Source organism: Ascaphus truei, chromosome 4 (genome assembly GCF_040206685.1).
Source record: "Ascaphus truei isolate aAscTru1 chromosome 4, aAscTru1.hap1, whole genome shotgun sequence".
NCBI classification, from domain to species: domain Eukaryota; kingdom Metazoa; phylum Chordata; class Amphibia; order Anura; family Ascaphidae; genus Ascaphus; species Ascaphus truei.
The window spans coordinates 129,393,389-129,416,776 of NC_134486.1; positions in this window are offsets into that span (position 1 = coordinate 129,393,389).

The window sequence follows — 23,388 nt, forward strand, 5'->3', positions numbered from 1 at the left end:
CTGGAGGTATGTGTCATTTCCAAATGTGAAGTAGTTATGGGTCAGAATAAATTTGATTCAATGTCAGTGTCATTGTCACTGTCTCTGTGAGTGGCTCCTGCAGTCCCAGAAAGTATCTGTAGGCTGAAATCCCATCTTTGTGGGGGATGTTTGTGTAAAGTGATTCTACATCCTTGGTTGCTAGTAGTGTTCCTGATGGGAGGGGGCCAATAGCATTAAGTTTGTTAATTTTGTTTAGCAGGTCGATGGTGTCCTGGATATAGCTGGGTGTGTTCCTGACAAGTGGTTTTAGAATGCCTTCCACCCAGCCAGAAATATTCTCATTGTGTTCCAATTTATATTTATATTAAATACACACACACACACACTCAGGGACCATTTAATACCTTAAGTCATAAATCGCATACTGAACAGGGGGGAGGGATAGGCTCTAGTCACAGATACATTCCAAGATGCACTATTTTTAAGTAAACCCGTTCTTGCTTTATTCATTGTAACACCGCCGGAAGAAGAGATCAGTGTATCTTGAAAGCTTGCACAAATAAAAGCATTTCGTTAGCCACAGAACGTTTTTGTCTATATATATATATATATATATATATATATATATATATATATATATATATATAATGTGTGTGTCAAAAGGAATGCTACTGAGCGTGGCAAAATGTATACAACAAAAGACACAAATGCCCAATGCTACATCTAATATGACAAAAATATATAAGTACAATACTTCAATGCTGATATTCTCATAAGGGTTATTTAGTTAAACCCTTTGGCCAAAGCATTACAATTCTGCAAGCCACACCAAGGCATTACCAAATGTGCAGGTCCTAACACTACCTGGTTAAAATTCTCATTTACTTCTGTTGGAGGGAGAATGACCACATTCGATCTGTCCAAACATAGGAACATGAAAAAGACCTGCTAACTTAGAATGTGGGGTGAGGCGAGCTTAAACCCTGGTAGGAGGGGCCACTATACTCCAAACAACTGATACCAGCTGAAAATTACATTAATAAACACACAATCCCAGCAAGCTCAAGAAACCCCAAAACCCACCACTCACATATATATATTTTGACATATATTAGTGTTAAAAGGACAGAAATGCTCAATGCTACATCCAATATGACAAAAAATATATTAGTATTACTTAAATGCTGACATTCTCATGAATAAGGGTTATTTAGTTGAACCCTTTGGCCAAAGCGTTATAAGCCTGCAAGCCATGCCAAGGCATAATCAAAATTGCAGGTCCTAACACTAAATAAGGCTTCAATAAAAAGCCTATAGTGGTCTTAGGAATCCAGCAGGAGCTGGTTAATTGCAGCTAAAGACAATTAACTCCACCTGTCTTATCAGACCCGTAGAAAAGCCTCCTGCTGGAAACCTGAGCACAGTTAAACTGTGCTGCCAAAGGAGATGATTGTCTTGAGCACACAGAAGGACTGTGTGCTGACATCAAGACACCAGGACCCAGACCTCTATTCCAGGGCACAGTGGACCCTAGAACTCACCATAGGCTGGCCCCTCAACGCTCACCAACCAGACTCAGAGACTGACACAAAGAGCCCCTGCTTACAGGTACCTCTTTATACTTTGGGGTGAAAGGTTGGTAAGGGGCTTATCCTCCCAGCCCTGCAGATAGGGTTAAGGAGTAGCCCTTACAAAGGGATAGGTTGTTTATTTTGTGGTTTCTGCATTGTTTAAAGGGATGGGCTGAATAAAGCCATGGTTTAATTTCCCCCAGATCGGTCTCTCTGGTTGTACCTCTGCACATGTCTCTTAGATACAAAGGGAAAAACAGATCTTATTATCTTCTTAGAATTATCTCACATGAAACATGTCTTATTATACATATGCAGCGGCCGTTATTTTAACAAATCACGCGGTGTATACCTCGGAATACCCATGTCATGGCGCAGGATTACTTCCAACCATACCGCCTTAAGATGCGAGTGAAGGCGAATGCATAAAATGGCATTTTAGTGTTCTGGCTTTTAAACACCTGAAATTGACACAGTAGCACAATTACTTTCATTAATTTCATTTCATATAATTGCACACAATCCATAAAATTCAAACAAAGCAACCGCGATAAACACGGGTGCCTGGGGCTATTGGCTGCGTTCATGCCACGTGGAGTACAGCAGCACACACAAAAATGGCGCTGCGATGCCTTAAAATAATGGCCGCTGCATCTGTATGCTAACTCTTTAATGAGTGAAACTTGTTAGTAACAGGACAAATTAACCCATATCTGGATTGAGAATTTTGTGGCTTTGTTTTTTTTTTTTTTCCGGGTCTTGGTAGAACTTTAGGATTGAATCACTAATTTGGAACCATCTCCAGGAGTCACAGGAGGATTTTGTCTGGGGCCCTGGTTTGAGCCTAGGAATAAAGGCATACAATTACTGGTTACTTTAAGAAAGCAAAAGACAATAATCAAGCTAGCAGCAGTGGGAGAGCAGGATGGGCAGTTGTTACTAGTTCACCAACCATTTCCCTAGAACAAAGGACATTTGTTGATCATAGATTCCAATCAATTTGGTTTTGCTCTTCAGGAGACTTGCCACCTTGCAACCGCTGGTGGGAGAGTATCCCTCATCTGGTTGTTGCCCTAAAAATTTTAGTAAAACACGGATGTTTTACAAACGTACAAGTAGAAATAATGAGTCGCATGATAATAGTTAAGAAGACACCCCGTGCTGCTATTTTTGTAGCAGCAGACCCAATGAGAGCCCTTTAAACTTTAAGATATCCATACCAGATGGTTCATAGCAGAGAGTATCCAACCATGAATTATGTACATTTTTTGCTGGTCTTAAGGGTTTATCAGCAACTGGTTAGTGACTGTTAGTGACTCTCAAAGTAATAAAGCAGCAAGGGATTGGTGGGACAGCTAGCCCATGCAAAATATGAAAATCTCACTGGGTTGATGAAAAAAAAAAAAAAAGATTTACTACATACAGTACTAAAAAACAAGAAACAAAGATACAAACAAACCAAAAAATCTCCTCCCACATGTTTCACGCCCATTAGGCGCTTTCTCAAGGAGTTCTCTCAAGGTATGTTGAGAGACACTGGACAATGCAAAGGGATAGGGCATGCGTGTCCCTAACAAAGGCTGATTCTGCTAGGGATTTGTCTTTAGTACAAGTTTTTGTTCTCCCCTTAAGTATGATGTTGAATACCATTTGAGTATGTACTAACCAGGGATCAGTGATGTGAACCAGGGAGTACCCAGCCCCTTTAGCTGCAAAAGCTAGGAGGGATGACAACTTAATAGATGAGGATCATCAGTCAATGGAAGTGTTGTCTAGATAATGCTAGATAATGTGGAGATATAGTTTTTGAGAGTATAAGCCTGGTACTATCGTAGGTTGTCTAAGGCTGCACCATCTGACCTGAGCATGGAAGCCATCATACCCTCTTGAAACTTGTGTGCTAGGAAATCTAAAACCGCCTCTACGATAAGCTCTATCTGAATTTTTGGTCTATCGTTCACTAGAAGCACTAGACTTGGAGACTTTTTCAGAGTCCCAGTTCACCAGGGCTGAGAACGAGGATGAAAAAAGAGTTACTGGCTCCTCGTCTGAGGGGACCATTGCATTACCTGTATGATTCATGGAAAAGCAGAAGAGTGGCTACCATGTGCTCTGTGACAGCTACAGACGTACTATTTTTTCCCCTGCAGATTTTTGTTATGTTTAGCCCTGAACAGGAAAAAGTCTGGTCTACTCCAGTTACTTTTCCCTCGAACAAGGTTTACTGGATAATTCTCCTCTTTTCCAGAGCTGGGGATCCTCCTCTGAAAAGTCTGATGAAGAGGAGCTGACAGGCCATCTAACACCAAGTTTTTTCTTTTGAATAGGCGTTTGTTTCCCTGAACATAATATGTTAGAGCAAAATAGTGTTTGGGGGACTTTTAAACTTTTGTTCAGAGGAAATCGAGAGACTTTATGCTGAAAAAATCACGGAGTTGTGTGTGCTCTCCTTGTCATGTGAGCAGGCAGCCATGACTAGCGTGTTTTTTTCATGCTAGGACTTTCTTCAGGAGGTTTGTGTATCCCACCAGCTGTTGGTAACCCTTCTGTAAAACAAACAAGTGGTGCTGAGCCTTGCCAGCTTGCCCAAACACTCTTGCCCACAGAGGGATGGAGGGTCTGTTGTTCAGAAATGTTATCCTTTTTGTGTCTGCTCATTCTATGGTCAGACTTCAGCAAGGGCTATAATTTAAGGCTAGGTGCTTTTGACTGCAACCTGTGTGCTCCCTCTCGTGGCCCCAGGGAAAGCATTCGGTGGGCCTGCTTGAAAAGGTAGGGAAATCGAAATGAGCATAAATGATGGAGGGGAAGATGTCAGTTTTATTTATACATTTCCCCAAAACCTAGAAAACATAAGCACATATTTGAATTGATAAAGCGTAAAAGCATAAACATAAAAGTAAAGAAACAACATAAAAATACATTGTAGTGGCTCTTTAACCAAAATATGTTTCACATATATTACAGTATTTTTAAGGCCAATGGTTAAAAAACTTAAATTTTGTATCTACCCCAAATACCATTATTTGTTGGTAAGTATGTAATTACAGAGATAAACTTGTGAACTGTGCACCTATGATACTGTGCTACCCAGTGGCTGTGCAGCTGTGGTGCCTAATATTGTACAGTACACCTAGTTAATTATATAACCCTAATCCTATCAACTTTTTTTTTTAAAACCTTTTGATGGGTAATTCTGTTAAGATTTATTGAGCAAAAAATATGGGTATCAATGAGGGTACTATCAGCTCTGCAATACATACAGATACAGCCACGAGTATCTGAACACTTGCCTTGGAAAATCTGGGGTAATCTCCCAGTAATGCTGCAACATTTCTGTGAGATTTCTGCAGACAGACTAATTGCCCATCGGATTAACACAGCGGGAGTCCCTGGCAGTCCCATTCAGTTTGAATGGGACTGCTAGAACCCAGCTGTGTTAATCCGATGGGCCATTAGTCTGTCTGCAGAAATCTCACAGAAATGTTGCAGCATTACTGGGAGATTACCCCAGATTTTCCAAGGCAAGTGTTCGGATACTCGTGGCTTCATCTGTACACCCAGAAAACCTATTAAAGCTTCCCCTTAATAGTACTGCACCGACACACTTTATTCGAGCAAATACCCGGTATGTACCTGGCAGATACCTGGAATGCGCCACTCCTCACCTCTGACAAGCCCCGTTGCATTTGCCTTCCCAGCCTGGGTTCATGCCTGGCTGATGGGCGGCTGATCTGTTAAATGATAATGATTAGGATTTAATAGGCTGCAATGCTTCGCGTGTCTACCAGATGGCATAAATTCATGAATTGTAATGCAGTATATATATATATACTGTGCAGTATTGCAGCCAGCGGGAATAAAATGCTTCAATCCCTGCTTGGAAAATAACTCAATGCACTCGGGCAGAAAACAGTCACAAACCTCAATACACCCGGGTATACCCGAATTCGTGGGACTAGCCAAGCTCGAATAAAGTGTGTCGCCAGTGTACATCCACTGCTCTTCAGTATAGCATGCTCTATCTGGCCTTTATTGTAAATATTTTCTTGCATTTTGAAATGCTGCACTTGACTTATTTTATGTTGCAGTTGCTAGCACATTTTTGGGTTGATGTACATTATCAACGCAAACAACATTTCGTTTTGAGCAATGCTGTGAGTTTGACAATGCTAAAGTTTCTAGAGTGCCACTACTGCACCTAAATAGAACAATATATAGCACTAGAATAAGACCATTGATGTCAATAGAATATATTGTGGCTCAGAAAGCACCAAACCTTAGCCCCTGTATTTATAGACTTAGATAATAGCAGATCGATGAACCAAGGTAGTAACCAAATAACAGCGTCAGATACACTATAAGCTCATGAAACAATGAAAGTGAACAAGTAAACTGCTGCAAGTAGCACTATAAAGTCAAGCACAGATAAGCTGATGAAGCAAAAAAATGAACAATACGAATCCTTTCTTGTGGTTAGTATCAGCAGCTCTCTCATGCAGTCATCTGTGGTATAACAGATATAATACTTGTTCACTCTTATTGTTTAATGACCTTATAGTGTATCTGATGCTGTTATTTGGTTATCTATAGATAAATGCACATCACAACAGAGACAGAAAGGAGAGGAGGAGACAGATGAGATGAGTAGGAGAGGAGGGAGTGCAGTGTGCACAGAGCGGAGCAGACACAGTTAAGCAGGGAGTGCAAAGAAAGGGGAGGAGCAGGGCATGATGGAGGGGGAGGAGAGAAAGCAAGGCATTACAGGGAGCGGTGAAAATAAAAAGTAATAATTAATTAATATTCTTTCAGATCTCCTAGATTGGCATATGTTACGCCGTGTACAGCTAGTATTGTATAACACCTTCTAAACATTGTCCAGGTATAGAATCTCTTAAAATCAGTAATAGTCACTACATTTTTAAAGGCTCCACCACAACTGGTCTTGTCAAATTGCATAATTTCCTACTTCTACTTTCTACAGATTGTTAGCAGAGACATTTATGCTACATCAGACATGGAGGATTTTCTTTTTACTCTAGTGCTGTAGAAGGTACTACTGTATATAATAAAGTGGCACATTGATACATGATTTGATCTCAGGGGTTGAAGTATAATGGTAGTTAGAGTACCTGTACATTTTATTCACAACCCAAAAGTTCCACTACATTTTCATTTACAGTTCCACTGTCAATTAAAAAAAATGCCTTCTTTTAGGGACCCTTTTACCTTCCTATTTTTTAAGTATAAATATTGCATTAATCTTTCTAAAATATGGTCCATGTACGTTTTCCACAATGTTAAATAAATTGAGGCACAATATCACAACTTCTTTTAAGCCATTTCGACCATTGAATTTTTTCCATCCCATTGTAATATAGGTGTGTCATGTTTCTTATCTCCTATTGACATGACTTAAATTACAGGTTTGATTAACACAGATATTGGCGCACGGCACGTTGACCATTTGACACTAGGAAATGCAAAATGAAAATGCTATTACTTACATTTTGCCTTCATCAGCCTTTTTAAGTGTTTGTTAAAACTGAAATGGCTACTGTTTCTATTCAACTAAGAAACTAATATTACTTCATGATGACCAAATCCATTCTACATGGTATCACGGAACAGACGTGAACAAATAAAACAACATTTGAATAAACGTATTGTTGTACGTATTTGATAATGAAAAACTATTTGGAGGGAGTTTGTCTTCTGGCACATACCAAACTATTATTAACATTTCCCCATGCTTGACATTGGCAGTGTGTGCTGCTTGAAGTGATGCATTTTTAATAGACATTTTATTCTTTACAACAAATGTGCATATTTGTACTTTCAGCATTACTCTGGCAAGAGTCTTTGTTACTGCATCCAGCTTCACTTTGTGTGTACCAAAGAAGAAGGTAATTTCCTGATTTCCCCAGCACACCTGCAGCAAAAAGATTAGCCAGACGGCAGGAAAAACAAGTTATGTTTGCTGGGAGCCCATGCCAGGATAATGTGTGCAGAGCTCCATGTTTGAAAACCCAAATTAAATTTCCTGAAATGCTTAGGGAACTTAAGATTAATGCTTAGAGCGAAATATAAGTAACTGGTACATGAACAGGTATGCTAAATAAAATAATTCAAGCTAATAGCCTCTGCAGTTATTTTCAGTTAAGTTTTGTTTATGCAGCGCTAGTGAAATTAGACCATTTTTCAGTGTGAGCTACTTTCCCAGGGAAAGGGGGATTTATTAGATTTACATGGCTGTAACACATGCATTGCCAGGAGGAACTTCACAACAGCAAATAAGTAAAGTTTGCCACTTGCATGTTAGGATCTATAAAGTGATAACATAAGAGTTGGGATTGGACAGGAATTTTGGACTGAAAGAGAATACTGGGCCTATCATAGTTAGTCTTTCTGTAGTTTGATGTGTGATGACCCTAGAAATAATGCTTCAATTAGCAGAGTTACAAAGCAGAAAGTAAAGAAGCAGCAATATGTACAGGTACTGTAGTTCTTTCCCTCTCTTAACATCCCACATTGGGATGGTGGGTGGTGTAAACATGACAAGGGCTGACAGGGCTGTTTCATTAAAACAAGCCTGTTTTAACCAGATGTTGTTTTCTACTGTACATTCTGTATGTAGCAGGTGAAATTGCGCATGCCAGCAAGTGCAATAACACAATAGCTTTTTGCATGTGAGTACTACGTCATTAGAATGGCGTCTGCTCCCACTTGAATCTTGTTTACAACAGTGGGTTATGGTTACTGAGTGGTTGAAGTTATTAAGTACCACTGTTCACTGTGTTATAGGTTTTGATTGTTTTGCATGGTATCCATGATAACAGTCTAACTGTTCACATAGAAAAAAGGCGCACACACAATTTCAAGTAGAAATCAGTTGATCCTGCCATGGGTGCACATTTGTCCACACATCTGGATATAATATTGTAATATAATTTGTAGCACTTTTGTAGCCTATATGCTTTTTTATATTTGGGCAATACACATCTTAGTACATACATCTATCTTATACACTGATAATTTGTTGATTAGAACCCTCTTTTTTGAAGCGCACGTTTTTCTCTACTTTAAAACTGTACAACAGCAACCTGTAGATTTACTTTGACATCAAAATGGCAGTGATGATATTTGTTTAGTTTTCCACAGTATTCACAATGTCAGTATACAGGCAGTCTTCGGTTATCCAACGGAAACCGTTCTGGAAGTAGTGTTGGATAGTGAAACCGTTGTAAATGGAGTCTCATGTTAATCAGTGGTGGTGGGCGTTGGTTAACTCATTCAGGCATCGTATAACGCATTCCGCCGATGAAAAACGACCCATAGGGTTGCATTGTAAAGCATTGGCTTTGTCATTTGTTGTAAAGTGAAACGTTGGATAGCGAGGACTACCTGTAACTGTTCACATAGAAAAAGGAGCACTCACAATTTCAAGTAGAACTTAGTTGATCCTGCCATGGGTGCATGTCTGTCCAAACATCTGGTTGATATAGTTTACAATTCAAAAATCGAAATCCAGCTCTCCAGTGGACTTGTGAAGAAGGTTATTCACATTTTTTTTCATAATTACAAGCAATTCATCAATGTTTAAGTACTCACATGGGAGATAACAGAAATCAGTGATATCTGTGTGCTAAATATGCCCTCCAGAAAGGAACATGTTAGGGAGAGGAAACTGGGAGGGAACTGGAAACATGGTGCCAAGACTTGGAAACACTGTTGCTCTCTTGCTAACTACAGTAGGTATTGCATTGTACAGACGTGCCATGCTCGCTATATGTGTGATCTACTCTCCTGTTGGTCATCACATTTTATCTGCAGTCCACAGCGAGGCTGGTTCTTTCCTCATCTATATTTGAGCATAATTGCTAAAATAATAGAGTACTGATATTTGGCAGTGAGTCGCTAGGACTTTAGAATAGTAGTATATACAATGAGTGTATACATTCTAATATACAGTTTATTACAGTGCACTTTGTTCCTTATTATGATTTAAATGTATTGTATTCAAGTGAGATATGTAAAATTATGTATAGTCACTATTGTTGTATCACAGGTAGCACAACAGTGTTAGCATAATTGTCTAGCATCTGTTGCACTTGGTCTCTTGGTGCCATTTTTCAGTCCCCTCCCTGTGCTCAGCCCCTTACATATTTTCCCTGGCATCTGGTGGGTATAGTTAGCAGACAGGTGTAGCCATGTTTCCCTACCCCTAAGTGAGATTGGGGTGAGTATGCCTTCTCCAGCTACTTCTAGGTGTTGGGCTGTGTACCTGTTGGCAAACAGGAGGGCTGAGTGCTCCGCGATGGTGTGGGGAGAGCCAGAACATGGATGCAGGTTACCTTATTTCTCTGTGGTGCAGCGCCTCCAGTCAACACAGGCCCTCTGCAGGAACAGAGGGTGGGCCATGCTGACACCTTAATCTTCCTTTACACAGGAGGCAGCAGACAGTAATGACAAGGATGCTGGGTTCAACTGGCTTTATTGCAGATAGGTGATATCAGACAGTAACACATATGCATCCCTTTTCTCTCCTTGTTCCCATCTCCTGGTCAGAGACCTGACTCAGGCCTGTTCCCCTTCCCTCCCATCCCCTGGTGTGATGGAGGAAGAGACTCCTCACTCCTTCTAGAACGTCTTCATCTCTCCTCACAGAACTAACTAATTTGGGAGATTGTCATGATTTATAACCTGAGATAGGGGGTTGGAACCTTGTCCCATAACAGCACAGGTTGAATACTAATTGGCTAACACTGCTTTTGGATGAACCAATCAGTATCCATCTCTCAGGCTGACACTCTCTGGTGGTTGCTAGGCCTGTCCCTGGATACCAGAATTGTATCAAAGGCTGAAATACACATCCTACAGAAGGAATTAACCTTTCCACTGCCTGCACCTAACAGGACTGACACTGGAAAGGCCCAGGAAAAAGAAGTAGCGGCTGGGAGGCTATTCTATACAGGTATCACTGTTTTTCTAGCTTGAAAAAGGTCCATGGAGGGACCGAAACGTTGATGAATTGCTTGTAATTATGTAAATAAATTTGACTAACTTTCTTCACAAGTCAACTCGTGCCCAATTTCTGTTTTTGAAATGCACAGTATAACTGTTCATACATAACGGACTTCTTTAGTGAGTTGTGTTTTTTGTTTTTCAACTTTTGGACGGTTTGTTGTGAATGAGATTGTTAGATGGAACATTTTGCAGTTTCTGATAGTAAATTAATTGCATTTCTTTTCAAGTTGCAATAATGTGAGAGTTGAAGTGATATTCAGTATTTACATTTCTGTTTGAATTCAAGAAAGTGCTTGATCGCTGTGACAGACAATAGCCGCATTTCTGGGCAACTTTGTTCCCGGTGCCTCGGCTGTCAGTGGAAATTAGGTTTCTCGGCTCGTACAATAGTATGAAAATCAATTGGCCAAACATTACATTTTAAATGAAGTTTGAGACTTTTAGGACAATTTAATGCCAAAAGTAAAAAATGTATGTTGTTTGAAATTCTTTTTTGCCCACGTTTCAGTCCGAGTTTTGAATCTTTGCTCATCCAACAATGCGGTTTAAAATATAGCATTTTCCTAGTGTGTGTGTGTATATATATATATATATATATTGTGATGCCCACTCCACGCTGCAGTCTCTTTTAGTCCCAATTGAAGGCTGGAAACACTGTATTTCTCTATATGGGTTTATTTACAGGGATTAAATTGTACAACAGGCCCACCGTCCCTTTAAGTTAAAAAGAAAATATAAAACAAAATACCTATTCCCATTAGGGAAAATAACTTAACTTTTCTTCAGCTCTTTCTAACAATAGCTGGCCAACTATACTGGTTTCCAGCTTAAAACATGCCCTGGCATATGCACCCCACATGAACAGTCTTAAGACAACAATAAAGTGTTTTTCTTATCTGTTTGGAGCAGACATCCCCGCTTCAGCGGGTTCTCTCCTCTTTTACTTCCTAGGGGAACTCAGCCCCACGTGAGCTCAGAGAATCTCCTCTGTAGATCCACTGTCAAGGGCTGTGCCAGCCTACCTTCTTTAACTGGGAAACACTTCTTTGTCCCCCTCTCTGGGATAGCAATCTCTCACTCTGTATCTCTCAGCATGTGTCTTTCTGGCAGCTTGGCATCTCTGTATCTGCCTTAAACACTTCCTTGTTCACTCAAGGAGTCCATTCTGATGAATTAGGCAGCAGTTGCATTAGCTATTCTCTCTAGGGATTGACTCTCTGTGAGCTGGAAATTATACTTACTGTGCTGTTCCAGCACCTAGAGATACCTGATGGTATCACATATCTCTCCCCCCAGCGAAACATTGTCCTGTGAGCAGCCTGTGCACTATTCCCATGCACCAGCCTCTTTGTCAGATATCCAAATCCACATCCATAGAGGTGAAGGCACACAGCAAAGAGAGTGGGTCAAATACTAGTAAAAAATATACTTTATTGGTCCATAAAAGAGAGAATGGAGGTGCAAAAACCCTCCTACATGTTTCGTGCACCAAGCACTTTATCAAGGATAAAGGCTCCTTGATAAAGTGCTTGGTGCACGAAACATGTAGGAGGGTTTTTGCAACTCAATTCTCTCTTTTATGGACCAATAAAGTATATTTTTACTAGTTTTTGACCCACTCTTCTTGCTGTGCACCTTCACCTCTATGGATGTGGATTTGGATGTTCTAAAAAGCTGCAGCACGCTCCCCACACCAGTACTGGATGGGGATGCTCCAGAGATGTGAGTAAGAGACTTTATTCTATTCAAGATGATATGCTTTGTGGTTCAATAGTTTTTCAGGGCCCATCCCAATGAGGTTCTGTGCAGGGAGTTTGCTCCTTTGCTCAGTTCCTTCAGGGAATATAGGTCCCCATTAAGGAAACCATACCACAGGAACTTTTGCTTCAATCTATACATTGTTACCCCCTATGGTGTTTGTGGATTTATTATTGACAAGCATAATTTTGTACCTATAACGGACCCGGCATTGGAGCGCATGTTTCACACTAAGAATTCAGTCTTTGTCAGACATGTCTGACATCAACTCTTCTTTTTCCGTGCCTTCCAGTTGAAGAGTCTTTCCTTCGGGGCAAGTACTAGGCCTTCTGGGCCTGCAGACTGGTCATTCGCTACCGCTTTATCTTGTGCCAGCCGGAGTCTAGGGTTGAAGCTCCGCCTTTATTGTGTACCCTTTTGCCAAGGCTCCCAAGCATCCTGCCGTTTGCCAGCTCTCTCTGCTAGGACTCTATGCCGCTCTGTGACCCTGATCTGCAGATCCTGAAGATACATCTCTGTCCTCTTCCGCTTGTGCTCAAAGTCTCCCCTACTCTGCAGAAGAGCCTTGACCTCGTTGGTCAGCTCACTCGCCAGTGACTGCTTGGCCCTCTCTTGTGAAGACAGTAACTCCGGTTTAGCGGTGATAGCTCTTAGACCTTTCTCCATCAGCTGAGAAACCTCCTGCTGGACAGCATTAGAGTCTAACGTAGCATCCCGCTCAGTCTTCAGAGCTTCGAGCACCTCGCCCAGGTCACACTTTTGTTTCTCTGCTATCTTGTGGCCAGCATGCTCAGGCTCTAGGTCCTTTCTCAAGTCTTGAAGTTGTGCTTCTGCATTTCTTTTTCCGCTCAGTGCGGCTGCTAGTTCAGCTTCTTTGGAGTTGTCGCGATTCCATATCTGTCAGCTGATTCATGGCGCGGCTTAATTCTGTTTCCTTTTCTCCATTTCTGGCCTGCAGCAAGTGTTTCTTGAACACATCTTGCAATTCTCCTCTTAGGCCTCCATCTCGTCAATGTGCTGGCTCTGAGATTGCCTCCATGTATCCTCCATCATACCCCGGAGCTCTGCAATTTTTGTCGCTAGGATTGCAGCTGCTTCTGTTTTCCAGGTCTCTTTCTCCTTGGGTACTGTCTCATGGGGATGGCGCAGCCTCTATGCTTCTCCAGCTCTTGCTCCAGTTTCTGGATCTTCTCCCGCTCCCTCTCATACAGAGTCACCTGGCATCTAAGCTCTGCCTCCAGCGATATTCTGGTGCCTTCAGCTTCTCATGCTGCTCTGTGGGGATATACTGGATATTTAGCTGTTCCTGTAGCACTTGTACTTGGTTAGCAGCTTGGGCCCTTTCTTTTTGTAGCATTCGCTGCATCTCCACAGTATCCACCTGTTTCACCTTGGCCTCTTGCAGACTCACATGCAGCTCTTGCAACTGGTTCCGCAGTTTTTGCTCTACTTGGGTGTGCTGCTCCAGGGAGACACATTTTTATGCAGCCTTCTTTCTGCACTCTCCAGTGCTTCTTGCACTTCAACATTTTCTTGTGTAAATTCTCTCTTTACCTTAACAAGCTCTGCTTTGAGCGTGCGAGCCTCTCGCTGAGAAATGTCTAGCTCTGTGATGAAGTTTGCACATCTTTCTGGGACATCTCATAGTATAGTTTCCAGTCAGTACTAGTTTTCTCTGATTCGCTCGGCTTACTGTACATGGCGGTAGCGGTAGCCTTTGTCATCTCAAGGCTAGTCATCATTCCTGTGACGATTGCACCAAGCACTCTGGGCTGTAGCTCATATCTGGTCTTTTCTGACCCACGCCTTCCTGTACACAGGGGGTAACATTTTTCTGGAGCTTCTGCTGAAAATGGAGACTGTCCTTTTCGCGGGGCCCCGTAGGAGTTCTCCTTCAGCATCTGGGGTAGGGACAGCACCATTTGATGTACTAGCAATGCAGTATTCTCCTCCTGTGACTTTGTCCATTGCTGAAACTTCTGCTTTAAGGTAGCAGTACGTTCTGTTTTTCCGTGCTGAAGCATGATCAGAAATTTCTCCATTTTCCACACTTTTCCCTGTTTATCCTGTAAGTAAAACTGGTCATACACAGTGGGACAGACTTCACGCGCAGAATCTGTTTTTTTACTTCAGTTGGGCGGCCATTTTAAATCCCCACATTTATCTTCAAACCCACAGTTTCCACTGCTCAACGACTTTTGGACTGCCTGCATTCTCCACCAATTGTTATGCCCACACCACGTTGCAGTCTCTTTGAGTCCCAATGAAGTCTGGAAACACTGTATTTCTCTATATGGGTTTATTTATAGGGATTAAATCATACAACAGGCCCACCGTCCCTTTAAGTAAAAAATAAAACACAAAATACAATACCTATTCCCGTTAGAAAAATAATAACTTTTCTTCAGCCCTTCTTCCGCAGAGGAGAGGTTGGAGAATTAGAAAAGTGATACTGTATCACTATATCTTTAATGGCATTCAACCATTGAGGTTTATTGTAAAAGCATGTACTGTATGAGTCCCTAATCTTGTTCTTGCATATGTGAAAGTGGAGCTGTCAGATACATCTCTAAGCAACATTGCAATCTATTTTTACTAACGTGATATAAAAGGTTGACTACTGACACCCATTAAGCTTTTATCAGTCAGTTCTCTTATATTTGATTTAAGATCTTAGATATTCATCCTTCTCATTACTTAAAAAACAAAGTTGTCTGATAGTATGCACACGTTCCGAAATTTGTATTAACATTTTTTTTTACACATGGGTACATAAATATTAGAAATCCATTTGGTGCAAATATTTATATTATTCATGTGCATGCCCCTAATTTGGCACAATTCAGACATTTCTGGCTTGTAACTTGTGGAGAAGCGACTATTTCCAATAGTACCATCTGTAAATATCTTACATACTGTAGAAAGCACGTTTATTATGAAGGGAAAAAGAGTCGGCAAATTTGGCAATAAAAAGTTTCCAGAATAATGCATTTTGTGACCTGGCAAATTGACAAATAGTCTTCGCTCAAATATTTTGGGATTTGAAAATGTATCACATTAACTGGGACAGATTCAAATCAAATGGTGGATTCATTTTTCATCTAGTTGTGGGAGTTACAGATGGTTTACTATCAAATTCATATTTGAGCAAAGTCTACTTAATCTTTCTTCCCTCTGATATAACATAATATTGTATTTGTGACACGATCTGATGTACAAGCTGTTCTAACTTTGTGTCCAATCCATAATGTTGGAATCACAAAAAATACTGGTGCGCGGAATAAGCAAACCAGTGGTTGAAGTGGCTTGAAAAGTAGTGGTCATGTGTCCTATAAAAAAATAATAATCTTTAAAAAATGAATTGGGCATTATTTAAGAATTATTTTCACAGTAAGCAAGCTCTCTGGGGCAAGGATTTCCTTTCTTATTTTTTGATTTTATGTGTGTTACATGTATTGTATTAAAACTATCTGTATTGTTCTGTCTCTTGTAAAGGGCTGCTTCCATTGTTGACGTTATATACATGAAAAAATATACGTACACACTGTGACATAGCTCCAGAATATTAGGCAGCTGTCTGTCCGATTTTAAGGCAGAAAGTGGGAAAAAAAGGGAAAAAAATGATCCGTTTCACATTTGCTGAGACAGTGGGATAGAAACTCCAGGCCAGAGATTAATGGTGCTGGTTTCCCTCACCTGCTCTCCTAATTATTAGAACAGGTAGAGTATTTAGATCAGAGAGGGTTGATTTTTCACTCTCTCTCCTACAGCCTGGAGGCTGGGAGGAAAACTGCTTCTCCCCAGTATCCAGTTCGGGTAGACGGCCCCCCCACATGTTGTAGCATCTGAGGATCTAATGGGACGCTGTCCCCATCTCACAGTTAAGAACTCAATGGTATCTCTGTGTGCTATTTTAAGTTGATAACTGGCTTAGCCAGCTAATATTGCAGAAAGGGATATGCATGTGAGTTAGACTCCTGACAGGAGTAGATGTTATTTATATGAGTTTTTTTTTACTTAAAGTGACGGTATTTAAAACTGTGTAGTGTCACTAATGGAAGAATAATCCACTGAAGGTTGAGGGCTGAGTGCCCCTTGTGTGTATACACATGTTTTTCCCCCTTTTATACAAACAAACCCTAGAATACTGTGTCAGGAAGAGCCTCGGCAAGCGGCAGCGCTACATAAAGGGAGCAGTTTGCACACATATGATGGAGAATGCAGGCAGACACTGAAAAGTCTGTGGGTTTGAGGGAAAAAACATGGGGATTTCAAATGGCCACCCGGCCGAAGTAAAGTGCAGAGTCTGCGAGTGAAGTCTGTCCCACTGTGTATGACCAGTTGTGCTTACAGCATACACAGAGAATGTGTGAAGTGTGGATGCAATACACCAAGAGGTCAGTAGATGAAGATATGTTAAGGCCCTGAACCAAAGCAGAAAAACAAAACATTTTTGTTGAAGAAAGTGAAAATTGCATCTAGCAATTGCTGAGTGTAAAATTTGCCCCATCGGATATGAAAAGAGTGCTGTGTAAAGCTAATGCCATAAGCAAAATGCCGTGTCAAGTTTTCCCTGTTGGGTTTTTAAAAATGGCCAACGTGAAATGTTTGCTTTGTAATGTGCCTGGCCACACAAAACAATGTCCTTTCAGGAATGAGCGTCCCTACGAGGCTCCGGAAAAGGAACCGTACCAGATGCGTTTACGGTGTCAAGAGCCCAGCCACACCAAACTCTGTGCCAGCAGGTCATATCATGATGAGTGGGAGGATAACTCCTATGGGGCCCCACAAATAGGACAGCTTCAGCTGCAAGCAATGCACTGGGGACGCAAAGAAAATGCAGAGGAAGTTGCAGACACATTTAGCGATGATCCTGGGATGTCAGAAAAGCATATGTTCGAAAGGAGCCGAGATATACTGCAGCCCAGATTGACTGGCAGATTCAGCAGACAATTGGAGGATTCCTGAAGACTCACTGAAAAGAAACTGCAAAGTACCAGGCAGGACTATTGCCTTCTCCGCGAACGATTATATAAAAAGCAAGAAGCCAAGGCTGAGCTACAGTGGGACCTGTCAGCGGCGAACACTAAGTGCATGTCTATGGAGAAGGCAAAGGCAGCGGTTGCCACCATGGATGAAAAGCAGAGAGCTGACAAAATGGTTGCTGACTGGAAGCATTACTATGTGATCTCTCAGAGAGAGGTTCGTAATCTCATTTCAAAGCAGGAAGTCACCCAGAAGCAGGTCCACGCTCTCAACACAGAGGTCTGTAAATTGAAGGATGCTGAGGAAAAGATCCTGATTAATTTAGAGACTATAAAGCGAGAAAATGCAAGTCTGAAAAAGGAAAAGTCAGATTTGACTAACCAGGCCAGTGAAGGAAATGAGAAGCTTCACCAAGCAGAAAAAGTGAAGAAACAATTGGCCCAGGAGAAGTTAGAAGTGCAGAAAGTACTGCGTAATGCAGAGAGAGAGCACTGCAAGAAGAACGTATCTCCCTGGAGCAGCGCACGCAAGCAGAAAACAGGCTACAGAGCCAGCTGCAAGGTCTGCGCACGAGTCTGCAGTAGGCCAAGGAGGAACAGGCGGATGCTGAGGAGAACTAGTGAGTGCTGCAGAAAGCAAGTTTCGGCTTCTCACAAAGTACAAGTGCTACAGGAGTGTCTGAGTACACAGTATGTCCCCACAGAGCAGCATGAGGAGCTGAAGGCCATACTGAGCATCACCAAATCATAGTTGGAGGCGGAGCTTAGAGGCCAGGTGACTCTGTATAAGAGGAAGCGGGAGAAGGTCCAGAAACTTGAGCACGAGCTGGAGAAACAGAGAGGCTGCTCCATACCCATAAGTCAGTACACCTAGGAGAAAGAGGAGTGGCAGACAGAAGCAGCAGCAATCCTAGCGACAAAAACTGCAGAGCTCCAAAATATGAAGGAGGCTCTGATGCAAGCCCAGAGCAAGCACCGGGAAGAGGTAAAGGCCCTGAGAGGGGACTTGCAGGATCAATTTGAAAAGCTGCCGACGCAGATTGCTGAGCACAAGACACAGCTTGCCGAGATGGAGGAGGTGTCCGTCAGGTGGCCTGCCTGAAACAGATTTGGCCAATACCCGCAAGCTGCTGGACTACACGGCCAATGAGAGGGCCCATTTGCAGCTGGAGCTGGACAAGGTCCAGAAGGAGCACCGGCAGCTGCAGGTCAAGAATAGAGAAAAGGAAATAGAGTTAAACCTTGCTCTGAATCAGCTGACAGACATGGAATCGCGACTCAACTCCAAAGAAGTTGAACAAGCAGCCGCACTGAGTGGAAAAAGAAATAGAGAAGGACAGCTTCAAGACCTTAGGAAGGACCGGAAGTCTGAGCATACTGGCCGCAAGATAGCAGAGAAACAAAAGAGTGACCTGGGTGAGGAGCTCGAGGCTGTGAAGACTGAGCGGGACGCTACGTTGGACTCTACTGCTGCCCTGCAGGTGGTTCCTCAGATGAAGTTGGAGAAAAAGTTTACAAGCCTAAGACAAACACTTGGGTCACAGAAGCAGTATATAGAAAAGATGGCAGTAGAGTTAAGACAAAAGGAAGCTATGCGGAACAGTAATGCACAGATGTCTTCATTACAGGAAAAGTATTTGCTCAGCCCAAGCGTCTGTATCCTACAGAAACTAATGCTCGTGAAGACATCCAGGCCACCACAGAAGATGTTTTAGCCAAGAAGGTGGCAGTTCCTGAAAACACAAAGTGGATGGAAAATCATGATGACATTGTTAATATGGACTGTGTTTATACAGATTCAATTAGGTCTCCAAAACCCGAAGGCCTGGTAATTGCCCGAAAACGGAAATCAAAAATTTCTGATGAGTGGAAATTTTCTTGAGAGGAGACATTTCAGTAAGAAGAGCCTAGAATGATTAAAGATTGGAAAGCAGAGGCGATGAAGGGCAATGCTGCGCTTGAATAGTTTCAGATCTCGCCACTCTGGACCACAGTGTGGAGCCAAGGAGAATCCGGTCCGGGTGCCTCGTCAGAGGCTGAAGAAACAGTCCAATTGTGTGCAGGATCCAGCGGGAATGAAATGAAGTCTGAGGATGTAATGGACTGGAAGTCAAGAAAAATAAAATGTGTGGGAACTAACCGATTAGGTTTCACGTGCGGACTATGTCACGGACACTTTATCTTGCAAATAAGCTAGTATAGATATGTGGTATTATGCCTCTAGGATGAGCAGTACATGAATATGGCAAGGTTGTATTTTCTGTCACTTTGGGACCCAACATACATGTACAGTAAAGTTGGATTTTAAACCATTGGTTATTATAAAACTGCAATCCTTGTAAAAGTGTGTTCATATTAACATAGAATTTGGTGACAGGAACCACTTGGCCTACCATGTTTGCCCATTTTCCTATATACTGTAAAACCTGCATATTCTGATGGAGCTGTGTTATGAAGGCATAAATCTGTTTTAAAACATAGTATTGAAGCAGGGGGTTTCTGGAGCTCAACCACAATAATATATCCAGGACTGAGGTGATGCTGAACTCTTGCAAGACAAGCTTTGCCTGTGGAGCGTGGTGGATCACTAGATCCACCCGGGGAGGAATAGTGGCACAGATGTGGGCACTCTTATCAAAGAATCAATGAAATTCACAACATTGCTCCTCACTTGGACACACCCCTATGGAGGAGCAGGGTAGATAAACTAGACTGCTCACCATCCTGAAAAGGTTCCCTGGATGATTTCTTGTGGAGTTGATCTTCAGGGGGATGTAGAATTTCTTCGCCTTGAACACCACACGCTTATACCGCCATTGACTGGGGTCAAGGCCGTCCAGTCAACATCCTGACAGGAACTTAACTCCTGATGCTCTTTCCTGTGGACAGCCTGCCGAGGTCCCAGAGGTCGCGATACCATGGCACACTTATGGATCTGCGAGCAGGCCTTCTCCAAAGAGGGGTCATTTCATCCTTGGCTGCACATTGAGTCAAGTTGTACTTCTCGATGCAGAAAGAGATGTTCTCATCTGGAGAACATGGGGATAAATGGGCAGCCCTAAACCTAATTTTATTTATTTATTTATAAAATATTTTACCAGGAAGTAATACATTGAGAGTTACCTCTCGTTTTCAAGTATGTCCTGGGCACAGAGTTAAGACAAATTATACATGGTTACAAATACAGTTACATAAATGAACAGGGTATACATTATATACAAGACATTGCATGCACAGTTAAAGTAAATATAAATTATGGGCGTATGAAACAGTTACAGACCAGATTAAAATGCGAGACAGCCTTAGATTTGAAAGAACTTAAACAGGTGGTGGATGTGAGAGTCTCTGGTAGGTTGTTCCAGTTTTGGGGTGCACGGTAAGAGAAGGAGGAATGGCCAGATACTTTGTTGAGCCTTTGGACCATGAACAGTCTTTTGGAGTCAGATCTCAGATGATAAGTGCTGCATGTGGTAGGGGTGAGGAGCTTGTTCAGATAGCTGGGTAGCTTGCCCATAAAGAATTTAAAGGCAAGATAGGAAAGGTGAACTTTGCGCCTAGACTCAAGTGATGACCAATCTAAATCTTTGAGCATTTCTCAGTGATGTGTGTTGTAGTTGCATTGGAGAACAAAACGACAAATTGAATTGTAGAGGGTGTCAAGTTTGCTAAGGTGGGTTTGAGGTGCCGAGCCATATACTATGTCTCCATAGTCAATAATTGGCATTAGCATCTGCTGTGCGATACGCTTTCTGACCAGGAAACTTAGGGAGGATTTGTTCCTGTAAAGTACCCCTAGTTTGGCATAGGTCTTGGTTGTCAGGGTATCAATGTGCATCCCGAATGTTAAGTGGGAGTCAAACCATAAGCCCAGGTATTTAAAACTAGTGACAGGGGTTAGGGTGATGTTAGCGTTGGTTCTAATCTGGAGCTCAGTCGCTGGAAGCTTTACAAATTTAGTCTTGGTCCCAAATACCATTGTTACAGTCTTGTCAGTGTTTAAAAACAGTTTGTTTTGGGAAGTCCAGTTTTCGAGTCTCAAAAAGTCAGACTGAAGTATGTGTTGAAGGTCAGAGAGGCTATGGCTGTGTGCATATAGGATTGTGTAATCTGCATACATGTTTATTGAGGCTTCCTTACAAGCTGTGGGAAGATCATTAATGAACACTGAGAAGAGTAGGGGCCCAAGAACAGAGCCTTGCGGGACACCACAGGTGATATCCAGGGGGTTGGAATTAGAGCCTGAGATGGACACATGTTGGGGTCTACCTGATAGGTAGGACTGAAACCAGTTTAAAGCATGCTTCCCTATTCCAGAGCTCTGGAGTGTGTTAAGCAGGATAGCATGATCAACTGTATCAAAAGCCTTTGCAAAATCTAGGAATACTGCACCAGTGAGTTGTCCCTGTTCCATTCCACACTGGATTTCATTGCAAACTTTTAGCAGGGTAGTTACGGTGGAGTGTTTGGGACGAAAGCCAGATTGGAATTGGCTAGGGAAATTTGTCTTGGTATAGTAATCGCTTTATTGGGTGTGGACACATTTTTCCATGACTTTGGATAGAATTGGGAGAAGTGAGATTGGGCTGTAGTTTGAGACAATGTTTTTGTCCCCACTTTTGAAGATTGGGACAACTCTGGCAGTTTTCCAGGTCTTAGGGATATGGCCAGCAGACAGGATAGAGTTGACTATGGAAGCAATTGGTTTGGCAATGGCTGGGGCACCAAGTCGTAGGAACCTAGATTGTAGTAAGTCGGGTCCGCATTGGCTGCTTAGTTTTAGTTTGAGGAGGGCTTGTGTAATCTCCTCTTCAGATACTGGGCCAAATTGAAAATTGTGGGCAGTGTTGGGAGGGGTTGGGGCTATGTGGTTACTCCCAGGATGAGATTCAGGTTTGTGGTTTGTGCTGCGTTTCGCTAATAAGTTAGTGGCACACCCCACAAAATAATCATTGAATGCATTTGCAATGTCAGTGGGGTTTGTCAGAGTAATATCCCCCTTAGTGATATTACTTGGTTGTTGATGGTTAGAAGGCTGGAATATATTGTTGATAACCTTCCAGAAGTTAGCTGGGTTTGATGTATTTTGGTGGAGATTGTCAGAGTAATATTGTGCTTTTGCGTGCCTTGTTTGCCTTGTGCACATGTTCCGCAGGCATCTGTAGTGATTGAGATCCTTGGTAGTGCCAGTTACTTTGTAGCTTTCCCACAAGGTATCCCTGAGCTGGTAGAGTGCAATAAGGTCAGTTGTAACCAATGGAAGTTGGGCCCCCCGTACCCTTATTTTGTGTAGTGGAGCATGAGTATCGCAGAGTTTTAAGAACTCGGATTGGAAATAGTCGAGCGCAGAATCAGGGTCGGGAATTAAATCGATTCTGTGCCATGGGCAGTTGGTAAGGTTATCCAGAAACTGTTGTGGGTTAAAGTTTTTAAATGTTCTAGTGAGGAGAACTTTAGGGCTTGAATGGGGCGGTTTAATTTTCCTTACACAGTACACTATTGCATGGTCACTGAAAATATCAGGAAGGATGCCAGAGGATTGGATTCTGCTGGGGTTTGAGGAAAGAATCCAGTCTAGCAAGGAATGGTTATGCGACTTCAGGTTTATTCGTGTGGGTTGGGAAATGAGTTGTGATAGGTTAAGTGACTTGAGTTGTATCTGGATTTTGTGCTTTTTAGGGTCAAGCCAATTGAAGTTGAAATCCCCAAGAACTAGCAGCTCACTCTTCTCATTCAGAGAGGAAATAGAGCCAAGAAACTGGGTGATATCAGTCAGGGATTGTAGAGGGGCTTTAGGGGGGCGGTAGATGCCAGCGAGCAAGATGGACTTAGAAAAGGGGAGGCAGATTTTGCCAACTAGAATTTCAAAAGAGGGTGGGCTTGGGGGGCAATTTAACAGTGTAAATTGTAAGGTGTCTGCAATATAAAATAACACCCCTCCTCCTCTCTTTGACCTATCTCTCCTAAAAATGGAGTATCCCTGAATGGCGATATTTGCATCACGGGTTTTAGGGGTTAGCCATGTTTCTGTAAGAATGATGGCTTTGGGTTTATGCATAAGGCACCAT